The following is a 14,881-nucleotide window of genomic DNA, read 5'->3' as shown; positions in this document are numbered from 1 at the left end:
AATCAAGAGAAAGAATGCTGAGTTGCATCCAAAGAACACCATACCTACTGTGAAGCATGGGGGTGGAAACATCATGCTTTGGGGCTGTTTTTCTGCAAAGGGACCAGGACGACTGATCCGTGTAAACGAAAGAATGAATGGGGCCATGTATCGTGAGATTTTGAGTGAAAACCTCCTTCCATCAGCAAGGGCATTGAAGATGAAACGTGGCTGGGTCTTTCAGCATGACAATGATCCCAAACACACCGCCCGGGCAACGAAGGAGTGGCTTCGCAAGAAGCATTTCAAGGTCCTGGAGTGGCCTAGCCAGTCTCCAGATCTCAACCCCATCGAAAATCTTTGGAGGGAGTTGAAAGTTTGTGCTGCCCAGCGACAGCCCCAAAACATTACTGCTCTAGAGGAGATCTGCATGGAGGAATGGGCCAAAATACCAGCAACAGTGTGTGAAAACCTTGTGAAGACTTACAGAAAACGTTTGACCTCTGTCATTGACAACAAAGGGTATATAACAATGTATTGAGATGAAATTTTGTTATTGACTAAATACTTATTTTCCACCATAATTTGCAAAAATTCTTTAAAAATCCTACAATGTGATTTTCTGGATTTTTTTTTCTTCTCATTTTGTTTCTCATAGTTGAGGTATACCTATTATGAAAATTACAGGCCTCTCTCATCTTTTTAAGTGGGAGAACTTGCACAGTTGGTGGCTGACTAAATACTTTTTTGCCCCACTGTACATCTGTTAATACACTGATACAAATGGAAGTATACATCAAATTTTTCTTAATCAGGGTTCAATAAATTTCTTCTGAGTGTGTGACGAATCAGGAAGTGGTCGTTGGATTGTCATTACTCAGGTGAGACATGATGTGTGGAGAAGATAATAGAGAGGGTTTTATCAAGTAGAAACTCCAGGATTTCAGTCAAGGATTTCAGTAAGGTGGGGATTCAGTGTCTTATTGTGTTAGTAGAAGCACACTGCAACCAAGAGTTTGGAATAAGTATGATTTTTCTCAAATTAAGTCTCTTATGCTCACCAAGGCACAGATGAATTTTCAGCATCATTACTCCAGTCTTCAGTGTCACATGTTCATTCAAAAATATGCTGATTTGACAATCAAAAAATTTCTTATCAATGTTTTAAAAAAAAGTTTTTGCTGGAATATCTTAGTAGAAATTGTGATACTATAATAGAAAATTGTAAGTCTTTTGTGACATTAAAATGTCTTTGCTGTCACTTTCGATTAATTAGTCTATCAAATACTTAACCCAAAACTGTTCAATGGTAGTGTACCACAGTTTCCACATGAAAGCTAAATACTGTTTGTGAATAAAACCAATATTTGCATAACAGTATTCCATTAAAATATCTAATCTCCCACTGAAAATAACCTCGGAATTGGGAAAAATCAGTAAAATGTTGAAAATGTTGGGAAAAAAAATTTACTCTATTGGACTAACTGGATCGTAAGATGTAGCAAAGTGGCCTCCAGGACCTGAAAGCTTACCTCTTTTTGAATCATAGTGGATTTTAAAACTGAATAAATAAAAATAAAAATGTTTTCAATATTGATAATGATAAGAAATATTTCTTGAGCAGCAATTAGAATAATTTCTGAGGGATCTAGTTAAACATATATTAAACTAGAAAACAGATTATTTTAAATTGCAATAATATTATACAATATAACTGTTTTTACTTACTTTTTGATTAAATAAATGCAGTCTTGTTGAGAATAAGACACTGAAGACTGAAGTAATGGCTGCTGAAAATTCAGCTTTGCATCATGGGAATAAATTACATTTTTAATTACTCCAAACATTGTAGTGTACTGTATGTTTTTGCTTAATGTGTGAGAGGTTCCAAACTCTCATAACTCACAACTGAGTGTCAGTGTATATCAGTAACAGAACATTTTGTATTGTATTTTGTATTGTCTTTTCACCAGAGCAGAGAGTGGGTCATGGTTGAGCATCTGAGAGCTGTGAAAGTATGCCAGGTGAATATGTCGCGAATGTCAGTGCCTAATGCTGAAAAGAGATAAGAATAGTACTTAATAGCAGACATGAAATCCTTATTTGATTTAAAATCATTGTATTATCTTGCTTGTAGATGTTCTGCTAAGAAAAATAGTCCTGTGGTTGTTGTTAGATATGGCCTTTGGTGTTAAGTGTATAATATTGACCGATTGAAATTGACTTTAAATCTGAAGTCAGATTTACTTTGGATTTCTGTCCACATGGAGAAGCTGCCAATCTGCCAAAAGAAGTCTATATGGTGAGTGGTTTTTAAGCACACAGAAGCAGTTGGAGTGCTTCGTTCGCAAGAGGCGCCAGTGTCTCAGAGGGTCCATATTAGTGCTGTGAGCCATGACGTCCTAGCGTGGCCTCTGATACCACTGAGGCTCTGTAGAGAGCTTATGTAGATCCTTTCCTGTAGCACTAAAGGATGCTGCGAATTTCTCGCCAATCATCTCTCGGAGAAACAACCCTTCTGGCTTCTTTTTGTGGGATGATGCCGAGACTAATAAAGGCCTACCCAGATGTCCTGAGCTCAGTGCTTCACTAATCCTCTTTTCCCTCACTTTCTTCTCTTTCATTCTCTCTGTCCATCAGCAGGCCCTGTATGGAGGTTGTTCTGGTCAAAACTCATCCTACATGCTGGGGGACCCCGGCCCGAGTTGAAGGGGGACACGTGGAAGGCGATTATCTCTGTGATAATGCAGTGAGTCACACCTGGCTGCCTGGCCTGCAGCTGATTGCAAAGTCAATGGATTATCTTTATAAACCTGCATCAATCAATAAAACTAGTGGAGATTCACACTATTTTAATAGAGCATGTGCAATTTAGTAATGTAGGATGTATGAGACAAAACTAAGAAATTAATTTATTTTTAATGTAGAAAGGCATCACATGCATTTTACACTGTTACAAAAGAAGAATGTTTTTTTTTTTTTTTTTTTAATGACTTACAGTTAATAACATTTCTGAAATGTACAAAATAAAATAGCATTTGTTTCTTCAAAAAATTTCTTATAAAATCACAAAAGGTAGTATGTTGTTCTTTTACTACATAAAAGCTAAATACTGTTTGTTTGAGAATAAGATTATCTTTGTACGATATTTTACTACCCATTAAAATGTCCTTTATTCCTGCTTTAAAGATTAACACAGTTGTACTTCATTGATGCAAAAAAATACCGTAAAAATAAAGGCTTGACTCATATGTTAACATTACTGTCACAGACTTTGTTTTCTGTTGCAGGAAAGTGGTTTCCACATCCTGAAAGCTTACCTCCTTGAAGGTGAGCAATGAGTGCAGTTCCAGAATAGGACGAATACTGCAGTCATATGTTTTCATACCCGGGCTGTCAAACGGCTGGTTTGAGAGGAGACGGCAGGACGTGTAGATGTGCGTCAGATGAATTGCAAAGGCCAAACAAAGACCAGAATCAACTGCAAAAAATGCCTTGTCAGTTACTTCTGAATTACAACGTATTTGGCGGGTTTGTTGGAACAACGGCGGAAATGCAATTACGTTTGACAGGTCGATTGATGAAACATCAGAACAATACCAAAAATCTGTGTTCATCAGCTATTTTTAGATGTTTTTTTTTTGTTTTGTTTTTTTAACAGTCTACTTCAGGTGAATAATTTATCATTAAAGTTCTTCCACATTTATCAAATGTGGAAGAACTGCACACAGTGCATTTTTATTTAAAAGTAATGAAGAGAAATATTTAATTCACTCATAGGAATAGAGCAAGTTCATACGTGTGTGATTGATGTTTCCAAATTGCTGTGGCCCTTAACCTTTTCATTAAAGCTCTCTAAGACAATACGAAACACTGAATGTAGTGTAACATCTGTAACGTCTCTCTCTTTGTTCATTTTACAAATCAGCCTCCCAAAAAATTGCTGCCTCTGATGCTGATATTGAGAAAAACATATTCAATATATTCAATAATAGTTTTAATAAGTTAATATTGAGTAACTCGCATTTAAAACACACACACACACACACACACACACACACACACACACACACATATATATTACATTCTTTTCTGTTAAAAATAACAGTGAACAGTTGTTTGTGAATGTTGATGCTTAGTCTAAATAATTTAGGTCCACCCCAAATACTCTCATTGGTTGAGACACACGATGACACCCTTCCCATGCCAGTACTGATCAACATCCCACCCCACCTTTGACCCATGGTTTTCAAAATAATAATAATAATAAAAACGTAATCGGTTACTATCGTAACCTTGGTTCCCTGAGATACGGGAACAAGTACTGCGTCTTACTAGACGCATTTGGGGAAAACTCATTTTTCTCTAATAACTGAAGCCTTTTTTAATAATGCAGTGTTACTGCACGGCCATTGGTTCGAGAGCGCACAAATAAGCAATATTGTTGAGTTGGGTGTGCTGCGGCTGAGCTCTGCACAGTGCTGGTCCCACCTGTTAAGGTCAACCTGATCTCACAGAATTCCGTGTAATGTTCACAGACTTAATTAACCTCCGAATCTGTGGTGGCATCACGGAATTGCCGAAAATTCCGTGATGGGCTCACAGAAAAAATTCCGTGATGGGCTCACAGAAGTGATACCAATGTAAGTCAGTGACAGGCATCAGCCGTGCTCCACGCACGGAAACCCTTAGCATCAATATGCCGACGCGATACTGGGACATTTATCGTCATCATTATTGTTCAGAACTGGGTAGGTTTAGGGTAGGGGTGGGGTCAGGTACTCCAGCGCTGCATCGGACCACGTAAAGAGTGACTCCGATGCAGTTATACTTTCACTGGAGTACCTGACCCCACCCCTACCCTAAACCTACCCAGTTCTGAACAATAATGATGACGATAAATGTGATTTCTGTGAGCCCATCACGGAATTTTCGGCGATTCCGTGATGCCACCACAGATTCGGAGGTTAATTAAATCTGTGAACATTACACGGAATTCTGTGAGATCATGTTGGTTAAGGTTCATGTCCATTCAAGCAGAAAGGACCCGTGCCTGTAAGGCAGGGACTTCCAGGTTATAAAACCTAGCAAATGTGGACGGCGAGGCCCCGCCGGCCGCAGCACATATTTCTGCAATGGACACTCCGCTAGACCATGCCCACGACGAGGCAACACCTCTTGTGGAGTGTGCTCGTACTCCAATGGGGCAATGCAGGCCCAAGGAAGAGTAAGCTAGCATAATAGCGTCAACTATCTCTGCTTCGTGAAAGTCTCTGCTTCATGACCGGACGCCCTTTGGTGCAGTCATCGAAGCAAACGAAGAGCTTCCTAAAGGGAGTGGAACGCTCCAGGTAGATTCTCAGTGCCCTAACGGGGCAGAGTAAATTCAGCTCCTGGTCCTCGTCTGAGGGAGGAAGCGCAGAGAGCGAAATGACCTGTGCTCTGAATGGAGTGGAAAGCACCTTCGGTAAATAACCGTGCCTCGGCTTTAGGATGACCTTGGAGTCGTTAGGCCCAAATTGAAGGCAGGTGGGACTCACAGAGAGCGCCTGCAAATCTCCCATTCGCTTGACCGATGATAGCGCCAGTAGCAGAGCAGTCGTTAGCGACAGGGGTCGGAGGTCGACAGACTGTAGCGGCTCAAAGGGAGGGCCCTTCAGGACCTTCAGAATAGTAGGCAGATCCCAAGTAGGGACTGTGAAGGAGCGAGGAGGGTTCAGCCTCCTGGACCCCTTCAGATAGCGAACAACTAAGTTGCTCCTGCCCACTGACTGGCCTGCTATAGGAATGTGCGAGGCTGCTTTAGCTGCTGCATAGACCTTGAGCGTAGACGGGCAGCGCCTCTTGTCCAACAGCTCTTGCAGGAAGGACAATATTATTTATATGTCACAGGAAAATGGGTCTGCGCCATGGGTTGAGCACCAGGCGGAAAAGACAGACCATCTAAGGGCATAGAGACATCTTGTAGACGGGGCTCGAGCCTGAGTGATTGTATTTTGAACACTCTTGGGTGTCTGGTGTATGAATTCAGTCTTTTGTATAATCTAAAAACTAAAATTTGATTTTATCTGATCATATACATGAAAAGATGCTTAAAAGATGCTTGTGATGTCAGCAGTTCAACGGAGTCCTCACGCTGTTCCAGTCACTTAAATACGTTTCCAAACCGATAAAAAAACTAAATCAGTGTAGAAGTGAATTGAAATACAAGGCCAGAAAAAGAGACAATTATTTGAGAGACCCTCCTCTTCCTGTACCACAGATCAGGATGATGCCTTGGGCGCCTGGTCCAGCAAAATTTTGGGCCGCGGTCCCTGGCACTTAGGAGGCGGGCGGCGTTTAGCCGAACGAGAATGATCTCAGGGCTCCGGCTTGGGCTTCGGCTGGGGAGCCGGTGGCACAGTCTTCGCGAGCTGGGGAGTCGGCGCCGATCTGGAGTGACTCGAGCCAGCTGCAGAGCTGGAGCACTTTGGCAGGAAGTGTCGCATTGCATGGGACGACTTCTGTGCCTCTGTGAAGCGATCTGCGAACCCTTCCCTAGCTGGTCCAAATAGGCCAGTGGGGGAGACTGGTGAGTCCAGGAAGGGGACCTTGTCCACATCTTTTATCTCTGTCAGCGTCAACCACAGGTGGCACCACTAAGCTGGCCATGGACCTGCCTATCGCCTGGGCCGTGGTTTTGGTGGCACGTAAAGCCAGGTCAGTCGCACTGCGCAGCTCTCAGAATGCTGCGGGGTCTGGGCCAGTCTCGTCCATGCAGTGGAGGAGTTTTGCCTGAAACACCTGGAGGGCCGACATGGAATGAAGCGTCGAGGCCGACTGTCCAGCCGATAAGTAAGCGTGTCCAGCGAGTGCTGAAGTCATCTTACAGGGCTTGGACGGGGGGGCAGCCTTTGCCGTCAAACCGATGGCCGTGGGTGAGCCACTGACTCATCGAGAGGAGACATCCTCTCGTACACTTTTTCTTCAGCACCATCAATGAAGGTGAGGGCGGATGAAGAAGAAGCACGCAGGTGGGCCGAGTAGTGGGCATGCCACGACCTGGTCAGTTCTTCGTCAACTTCTGGGAAGAACGGCGAGGCTCGCTGACGAGGGGCCTGACGGCGCCCCGGCAGGAACCACTTATCCAGGCGGCTGCGAGTGGGCTCTTCCGGTGGAGACCACTCCAAACCCAGCTCATCCACAGCCTTGCTCTTTGAAATTTGCTCTTTCAAGCGTTCGCCGGATGGCGGCAGGGGATCGTGAGACCGCTGCTACGGGCGCTGAAGCGGCTAGAGTGCAGTGAGACAGCGGGGAGATCAGCCTAGACAGAGGGTCTTGATCCGCTGCAGAGGCTGGTCAACGGCGAGAAGGGCTTCAAGTCTCGTAGGTCAGCGAAGAGAAATTTTCGGAAATTTTCAACATTTTCGGATCTGAGGGCTGAGGATTTCGTATATATATATGCACACATAAATAGAGATATTTTTTATCCTAAAATTAAATGTAATTGAATGCTGTACATGTATAAATATTACATTGCAATTTACACGCCATAACAAGTACTAATTCATACTCCTTTGAATTCCCTAGTAATTCTAGGCTCCAGACATGGCCCATTTTAGTGAAGATGAGCCCATTATTCAGGCTGACCTTTGAGGTTTCAAGCTCAAATTATGAGGCCCAAGGGGTGGAGCCAAAATCCCCCAGCACCCCCTGGCCCGGGTTACCCTCTCGCCTTCTAAAGAAAAATGAAGTGCCTCAAGACTCGGCTGTAGCTTGGGAATAACGTGAACACAACTCAAGGGAAGGAGCTGAGATGCTGTTAAATGGGACATGTTGTGCACCTTCTTGGAGACAAAGACAAACGAAAAGCAAAACAAATCTATAATTGGCCTGTGTTACATGTTCTGAATTTATTACATACATCTAATGGCTAATGTTTGCCATGTTTAAGCACTGAAATCCCCAAAGAGAAAAATTAAATCTTGCTATTCCAAAGGCACCGTTTCTCTCTCTCCATTCTTCAGAAAAAGTTTGAGTTTAAGAGTATGTTTCACGTCTAACCCTATGTAGCAATTTGCAATAATCTGAAGGCACATTTATTCTGTGAGCCGCAAATAGAAAAAGGAAATGACCTACTTTCACTTAAATCATCTATTGTTTTCACTGCCACAAGAGTTAACACTTATGCACGACTTGGGCGGAAGCTTCAAAAGTTATAAAGAAATTAATTTAATCCCCAAAATACTTCCATATCAGGACAGGTAAAGACTCTTCCCGAACTGTATTCCCAATGAAATATCATGTTTAGGATATATTTCTCACTGAGGTAGTCTGACACGCCACTTTGTCAAACTCGACTGCCTATTATGGCGAAGGCAAACTTCTTTGTTCCAAGAGGATCCGGACGTATCGCTGTTGAATTGCTGAAATTTAGAGGCTCGTTTCGTCTCCTTCTTTGAGTGCTACTTTTGAAAAGGAAAAATTGAAATGACTAAGATGATGGATTGCTGCTTTCAAATGTTTGTCATATTAAATTGAATTCCTCTCATATTTGGCAGTATTGCTGTTTGTAAGCGTCAGACTTGAGTCAGTCTATTGTTAGGTTCCTTTTCATTGTGTAGTCTAACACAATGTGAAAGCAAAGTCTCTTTTTGATCACTTCTACGTTTGACAAACCAACACCACAACACCAGCAGAATGCCGCTTACAATTACTGATCTGAAATTGTGATTCTTTCCCATTGTACTGTATATCAGCTATCCTGTTTGTTTTTAATAAGTCATTTTGACCACAATTAAATTTGTTTGTATGCTGCTTCATTGAGTGGGCTGTTGGCACGATACACTGCAAACAAAATCAGTGTTTTTAATTTGTATTTTTGTCTGAGACTGTTTCTTAAATTACATTTTCTAATCCTATTGGGAAATTCATTTTTATTCTCACTGATGTTGTTAGATGTATGTTTAAAACAATAAAAAAATCTATTTGCAGATGGAGTAGAAAAAAATAAACGTAATTAGTTTTAGTATCTTCATTTTGTTTTTAGGAATATTTAGATGATATTTTTTAAAGACAGAAATACTGATGAACAGTGTGTTTTATTTATTTATGAAGTGTTAACGTGTAATTTAAATATACGGATAGTGTTTCTGCAGTGGGTCAGTACATTCTTGCCCTCTCTGTGCTATGTATCTACACAGTGTTAGCATAGCGGCTAACATGCTTATATCAGAGCCTAATGAACAGATTAGAAAGGACACTGTGGGCCAATTAAAAGCAATGAGGGTGTTTTGCTGACGTTGCGGTGCGGTGAGGTAATTAACACCACTGCCCTCTGACGCGCCCCATGAGAAAAACCCTGACACACACACACCTCTAGAATGCTGTCTAAGGGGAAATGTATTGGACATGCTGTACACTTTCACCTTTGTGTGGTATTATTCACACATGCTCTTGTAGACATTTTTTTAAACAAACGTATGCACACAGATACAATTGAAAACCTCTCTTTTCCCATCGTTTGGGAATACTGTAGCTCAGCTTAGTGTGTGTCACGCTTATCAGTAACACACAGAGTGCAGAAGTTTACTTCCACATGATTTATATTTAAAAGCTTCAAGATACTGATGATAAAAAAATAAATCAATCAAAGTACTTCAGCTAAATCCTGTCATACTCATTATTTAGCTGACAAAGCAAGAATTTGGGTGTTGCTTCAGAACAATTGCACATTGTCAGAAAATGACATTGCATTCATTAAAAAAAAGAAAGAAAAAAATAGGCTACATACACTACTGTTCAAAGGTTTTGCGTCTGTACAATTTGTTTTAAAATGTTTTAAAAGACATCTTTTTATTCTCTTATTCTGCCTTTATTTGATTAAAAATACAGTAAAAACTGTAATACATTTTTACAGTTTAATGAATTATTCCAGTCTTCAGTGTCATATGATCCTCATGAAATCCTTCTATTGTGCTGATTTGGTGCTCAAGCTTATTATTATTATTATTATTGTGTGTGTGTGTTATTCAGGATTTTTTTAAAATGAGTAAAAAGTTCCAAATCACAGAATTATTTGAAATATGCATTTTGTAAATATTTAAGTCTTTGTCACTTCTGATCAATTTAATGCAAATATTAATATCTTACACACACACACACACACACACACACACATAAAACCCTCACCCGAAACGTTTGAACAGTAGTGTAATATGATCAATATGATCCATATTTTCCATACAAAGTAACAATTTAACATGACATTTAATAACAAGTAATACTGAAAATCTTAAAAGTGTTATGTGATGCAAACAAACTAAAAATAATTTTGTCTCCCAAACAGAGGCAATTTGAGAGTGGGTTTGTGATTATGAATTGCTGCCATCCTACTGAAACACACAGGTAAGTAAACACATGCCTCCCACACCAAAGACACTCTATTAAGTGCATGATAAGAGAACAGGACTACATATTACTTCTCAACCACCTAATCAAGGCCTGGGGGCAACATAAAAGCACTTTAAGTCCCCTTGTCCGCAATTTTGTTCGGAGAGTATCCGTACCCTAAAATAAATTTCCCTGAGAGTGCTACTTAAGATCTCCACGGGGGCTGCTGTCATTTGTCTTTGAGTTAAATTGCTTATTATGTACATACTGTACACTAATTCCATTCCGAACTCTATATTGGGTGAGCAGATTTAACAGTGGCACTCGGCAAGGAGGTGCTGCTTTCTCTGAACTCCTCTGGGTTCTACTCACCATGGAGACCAACCGCTTACTCCAGCTCACGGGTGTCAAATCACACATTAATCCCTGAATCTGCACGCTGAAAATTGCAGGGTACCTCAGGAGAGACAGTTCGTCCCTCTGATTGTCTTCAGAAAGAAGCAAAGAGCGCGTTTATTGCCAATGCTGGATGGAATCTGATCATTCCTCACTTCTCCCACTTTTACAGCCCAGAACCGAGGTCCAGGTCTCTATTTCCCCCACATTTATTTGGTTCCAGAATCTGTGGAAAGCTAAGCCCTGTAATTTGTTTCATCCCAGTATCACCCAGCTGCGATATTGACTTGCGGTTTTTCATTCGCGTGGTCGTAGATCACAATCACACCAAATCGTGTGAAGCCACCCTCAGCTATCAGAGTGCACTGCGTGGGATCTGGTTAAGGGACCACGTATCTTGTTCTGACTCGCAGGCCTGTTGCCGGCCCTTTCATCATATGCCTTCACACAGAGAGAGGACGGGCAAAAGTGTTTTTGACAGTTTTATTTGCATTGTAAAACTCTGCATGCATGTGAATGTGTGCAAAGTCGATGACTTGTCGAACAGGGGAAGTCAAGTCTGCCTGAAACGCACCAGTGGCTCCCCATTCCCCTCTCTGCAGGTGCCCCATGTTTCTTTGTCAATTTAGCCAATTATATTTCCATTATTTTGCTTTTCATTCCCATTAATAAAAGTGGCCAAGATTAATGAAGAAAATACCCACAGTGTAAATTATCCATGACGAGCACCACTTTTTATGGATTTGCACAAACCCTAGTTTGGATAATTGTATTTTGTTGAGGGAAATACCTATGGCATGCATTTCAGAAAGGCAGATAAAAGCACATTTGTAGGAGAATGAACAGGTGAAGTCAATATAAGAATGCAGGGACAGATAGAAAGTGTTTTATAAGAATGTCACTGTGATCTCGCTTTGTTGCAAACAAGAAGTTAGAGAGTCTGATCAGTGATTCAGCACGTATTTCTCCTATTAACTAGGGAGGAAAAGACAAAAACACATTTCTTTTCACCTTCTCTGTAACCTCTGCGCATAATAAAGTGTTTAGAGGACTCGCTTCTTGACTAAATTGAGGTGTATGGAACTGATGAGACCAGATCGCTGTGGTCGGTTTTGAGTTGTGCTTCATAAACGCCAATTTTTATTTTGAACAATTTCTGATGCAATCATCCTGAGAAATTTAGCGGATGGAGGGCAGTTTTTATTTTTTTGCATTTATTTTTTATTTTCATTGGAATAGCACAAATAAAATGTCCCTTCATGACGGATATCATTGAAATAGGTGTCTTGAGAAATTGCACCTGTCTTTATGACTGCCCTATGGGTCTGGAAACAGCCAAACAGGGCATATTTATACTTCACTTTATGTGTATCGATCGATCGGTTCGCTATCATTCCATTTACACTTGGCCACATAAATGTGTCTTCATACACGAATATAAATTCTTGTGCTATACTTTTCACGTGTGGATTGCGGGTCTCTCAAACATGTATGCCGATGTCTGTTTGTTGAAAGTAACTCTTGGGATTGCTAACCATCTCAAATGCATTTTGGATGAATCATTCAGAAGTCTGGCATTATGACCTCAAAAATATTAAGGGAAGACTGGAGTAATGACTGTTGAAAATTCAGTTTTGCCATTATTTTAAAATGTAATTTATTTCTTTATTTTAAAATAGAAAATAAGTATTTTGTATTAATATTTCACAATATTACTGTTTTCACTGTGTTTCGGATCAAATAAATCCAGTTGGGTAGAGCATGAGAGACTTCTTTCAAAAACTAAAAAATAAATAAATAAATCTTACCAACCTCAAACTTTTGGATAGTAGTGTATACTTGGTCTTTTCATTGAATACTTATTCATTCAGTAAACATGCATTGAGTGACCAAGTGAAAAGACCCCCAAAATGCTTTTAGCCATTCAGAAACATGAATCGTGTTGCACTTACAGGTTAGCTAACATGTTTTTGGATGGCATTGGACAGAAAAAAAATATGATTAAAGTTTGGGGGGAAATTACTGCAAAATAGCTAAAATTACACATTTAAAGCAGACATAACACAAACACACACACAGTTTCTGCCAATCTCATGTTAATATTGAGTACCTATAGAGTAGTTTTGCATCCTTCACATCTCTAAAGAGTCTCCTGGACTCTAGTCGAGCTCCTGGAGGCGTGCCGTGGGCGGAGCTAAAGAGTATGCACAGCTTTTGCGTATCGATTGTCTCCAAACTGTGACATTGACATACAGTAAATTAAACAGGAACAAAAACTTTATTTACTTAAAATAACTACGGCTAACAAATTAACGAATGAAGCACATTGATGGGCATGCTCTTGATCTCGCTCTGGTTGATGTGCTTCCTGGAGATGTGCCCATACAAGGAATTCCGGCCTTTATAATGTCATACAGGGCCAAAGAAAACTGAAGGAGTGTCTTCTCCTTCAATAAAAACAGAAATACGCCGTCATACGTCCAACTCATTTTTTGAGACTTTGGTCATGTTTAGCATGAGAATCCAACTCTTTAGCAGTGTAAATAAGTCAGAATGCGTGAAATAGCATAAGGCATCCCTTTTAACTTTTAAAGGAAAGACAAAATCTTTTTTTTTCTTTTCTTTTTTTTTTCTGTAACCTTTGCATGTTTCGAGGACTCACTCTTGAACAAATTGAGGTTATTGAAACTGATGAGACCAGATTGGTGGGGTCAGTTTGTGTTAGGCTCCAATTTGTATTTTCAGCTATTTCTGATGCAGTCATTCTCTGAAATTTACTCTCACGGCAGAGGGTGTGAAGCAGTTTAATCAATAATTTACATAGTTGATAGACTGAAAACAACCTGGATAAACATGAGACCAAAGACATAATTTATTTTTAGACGCAATCACCATTGACTCCCAGTTGAAAACTGCTACCCGTTTGAGGGTTCAAGTTAATGAGCACCACCTTCCTCCATGTTTAGTGAGATAGTGTTGTACAATAAGGGATGTGTGTGAATGTATGTTTGCTGCTGTGTTAATGAGGTGCTTCCAAAGCAATACAGCAGGCACCGTTCCAACCCCAATACTGGATACAAGGGGCTCAAACTCTGTTGAACCTAGCCTGCGTCATGTTTTGTTTACCATTTTTCTGCCAAGGTCAATGTGTATTTTCATGTTTTCTGAGAACTTCGGTTTTCATTCTCCTTCAGAAATGGTTAGGTCAGATATCCAAACTTTCCAGCAGTCTTAAAGTTTTCCAGTCACAGATTTTAATTTCCCTACCTAATAGAACAATGCAGCGCAGTTCACCACAGGGCACAGAACACTCCACCTGTTCCTGCAGACGCTACAGAAATCCATGTGTACACAGCCCACGATGCTGATTTCTCTCATTGTCTGCCTTTTCTCTCTCCCTCTTTCTCTCGCTGTAAATCGAAATGATACCTGGATCATTCCTAATTATTCCAGCAGATTGAATTGATGAGCAGATGCTCATAGTAATGGAACTGCTGTAATAGACATATTTCTCTGAGCTGAAGTGCAAAAATTGTTCATATGTAATTATGTGTAGTGTGTTATGTGTAACGGAGCTTGAACATGAATATAATGAGCTAATATATGAAGACATTTATCGTCAAGAGAGGTGTGTGTATCAGAAGCAAAAGCAGGATTTATTTAGCAAATGACGTTTGAGTTGCAGTTATTAGCAGAGGATGTCTGAGGTTTTATGTACTGATTCAGTTGGGCTTGAGAGCTCTAGATTTTAGTAAGTAGTCTGGAGTTGTTCAGATGTTGGCATTACAGAAGGCCTTGTTGCTCTGGATTCATGCATCACAAAACCATTTGAAATATGCTATTTATGTGACATAATTCCAACATTGGGAATTATTGATTTAATTATTATTATACAGAACTATAAATCCAGATTGTACAACCCGAATTCCGGAAATGTTGGGACGTTTTTTAAATTTGAAAAAAAATAAAACTAAAAGAATTTAAAATCAGATGAGCCAATATTTTATTCAATAGAACATAGATAACATAAAAAAATGTTTAAACATATGCACAAAATGAGCTCATTTCAAATTTGATGCCTGCTACAGGTCTTGGTGTAGCATCTCCTCTTCTTTTCAAAACAGTTTGAAGACGT

Source organism: Onychostoma macrolepis, chromosome 11, assembly GCF_012432095.1.
Source record: "Onychostoma macrolepis isolate SWU-2019 chromosome 11, ASM1243209v1, whole genome shotgun sequence".
Taxonomy (NCBI): Eukaryota; Metazoa; Chordata; class Actinopteri; order Cypriniformes; family Cyprinidae; genus Onychostoma; species Onychostoma macrolepis.
Note: the sequence above shows the minus strand (reverse complement) of the source record.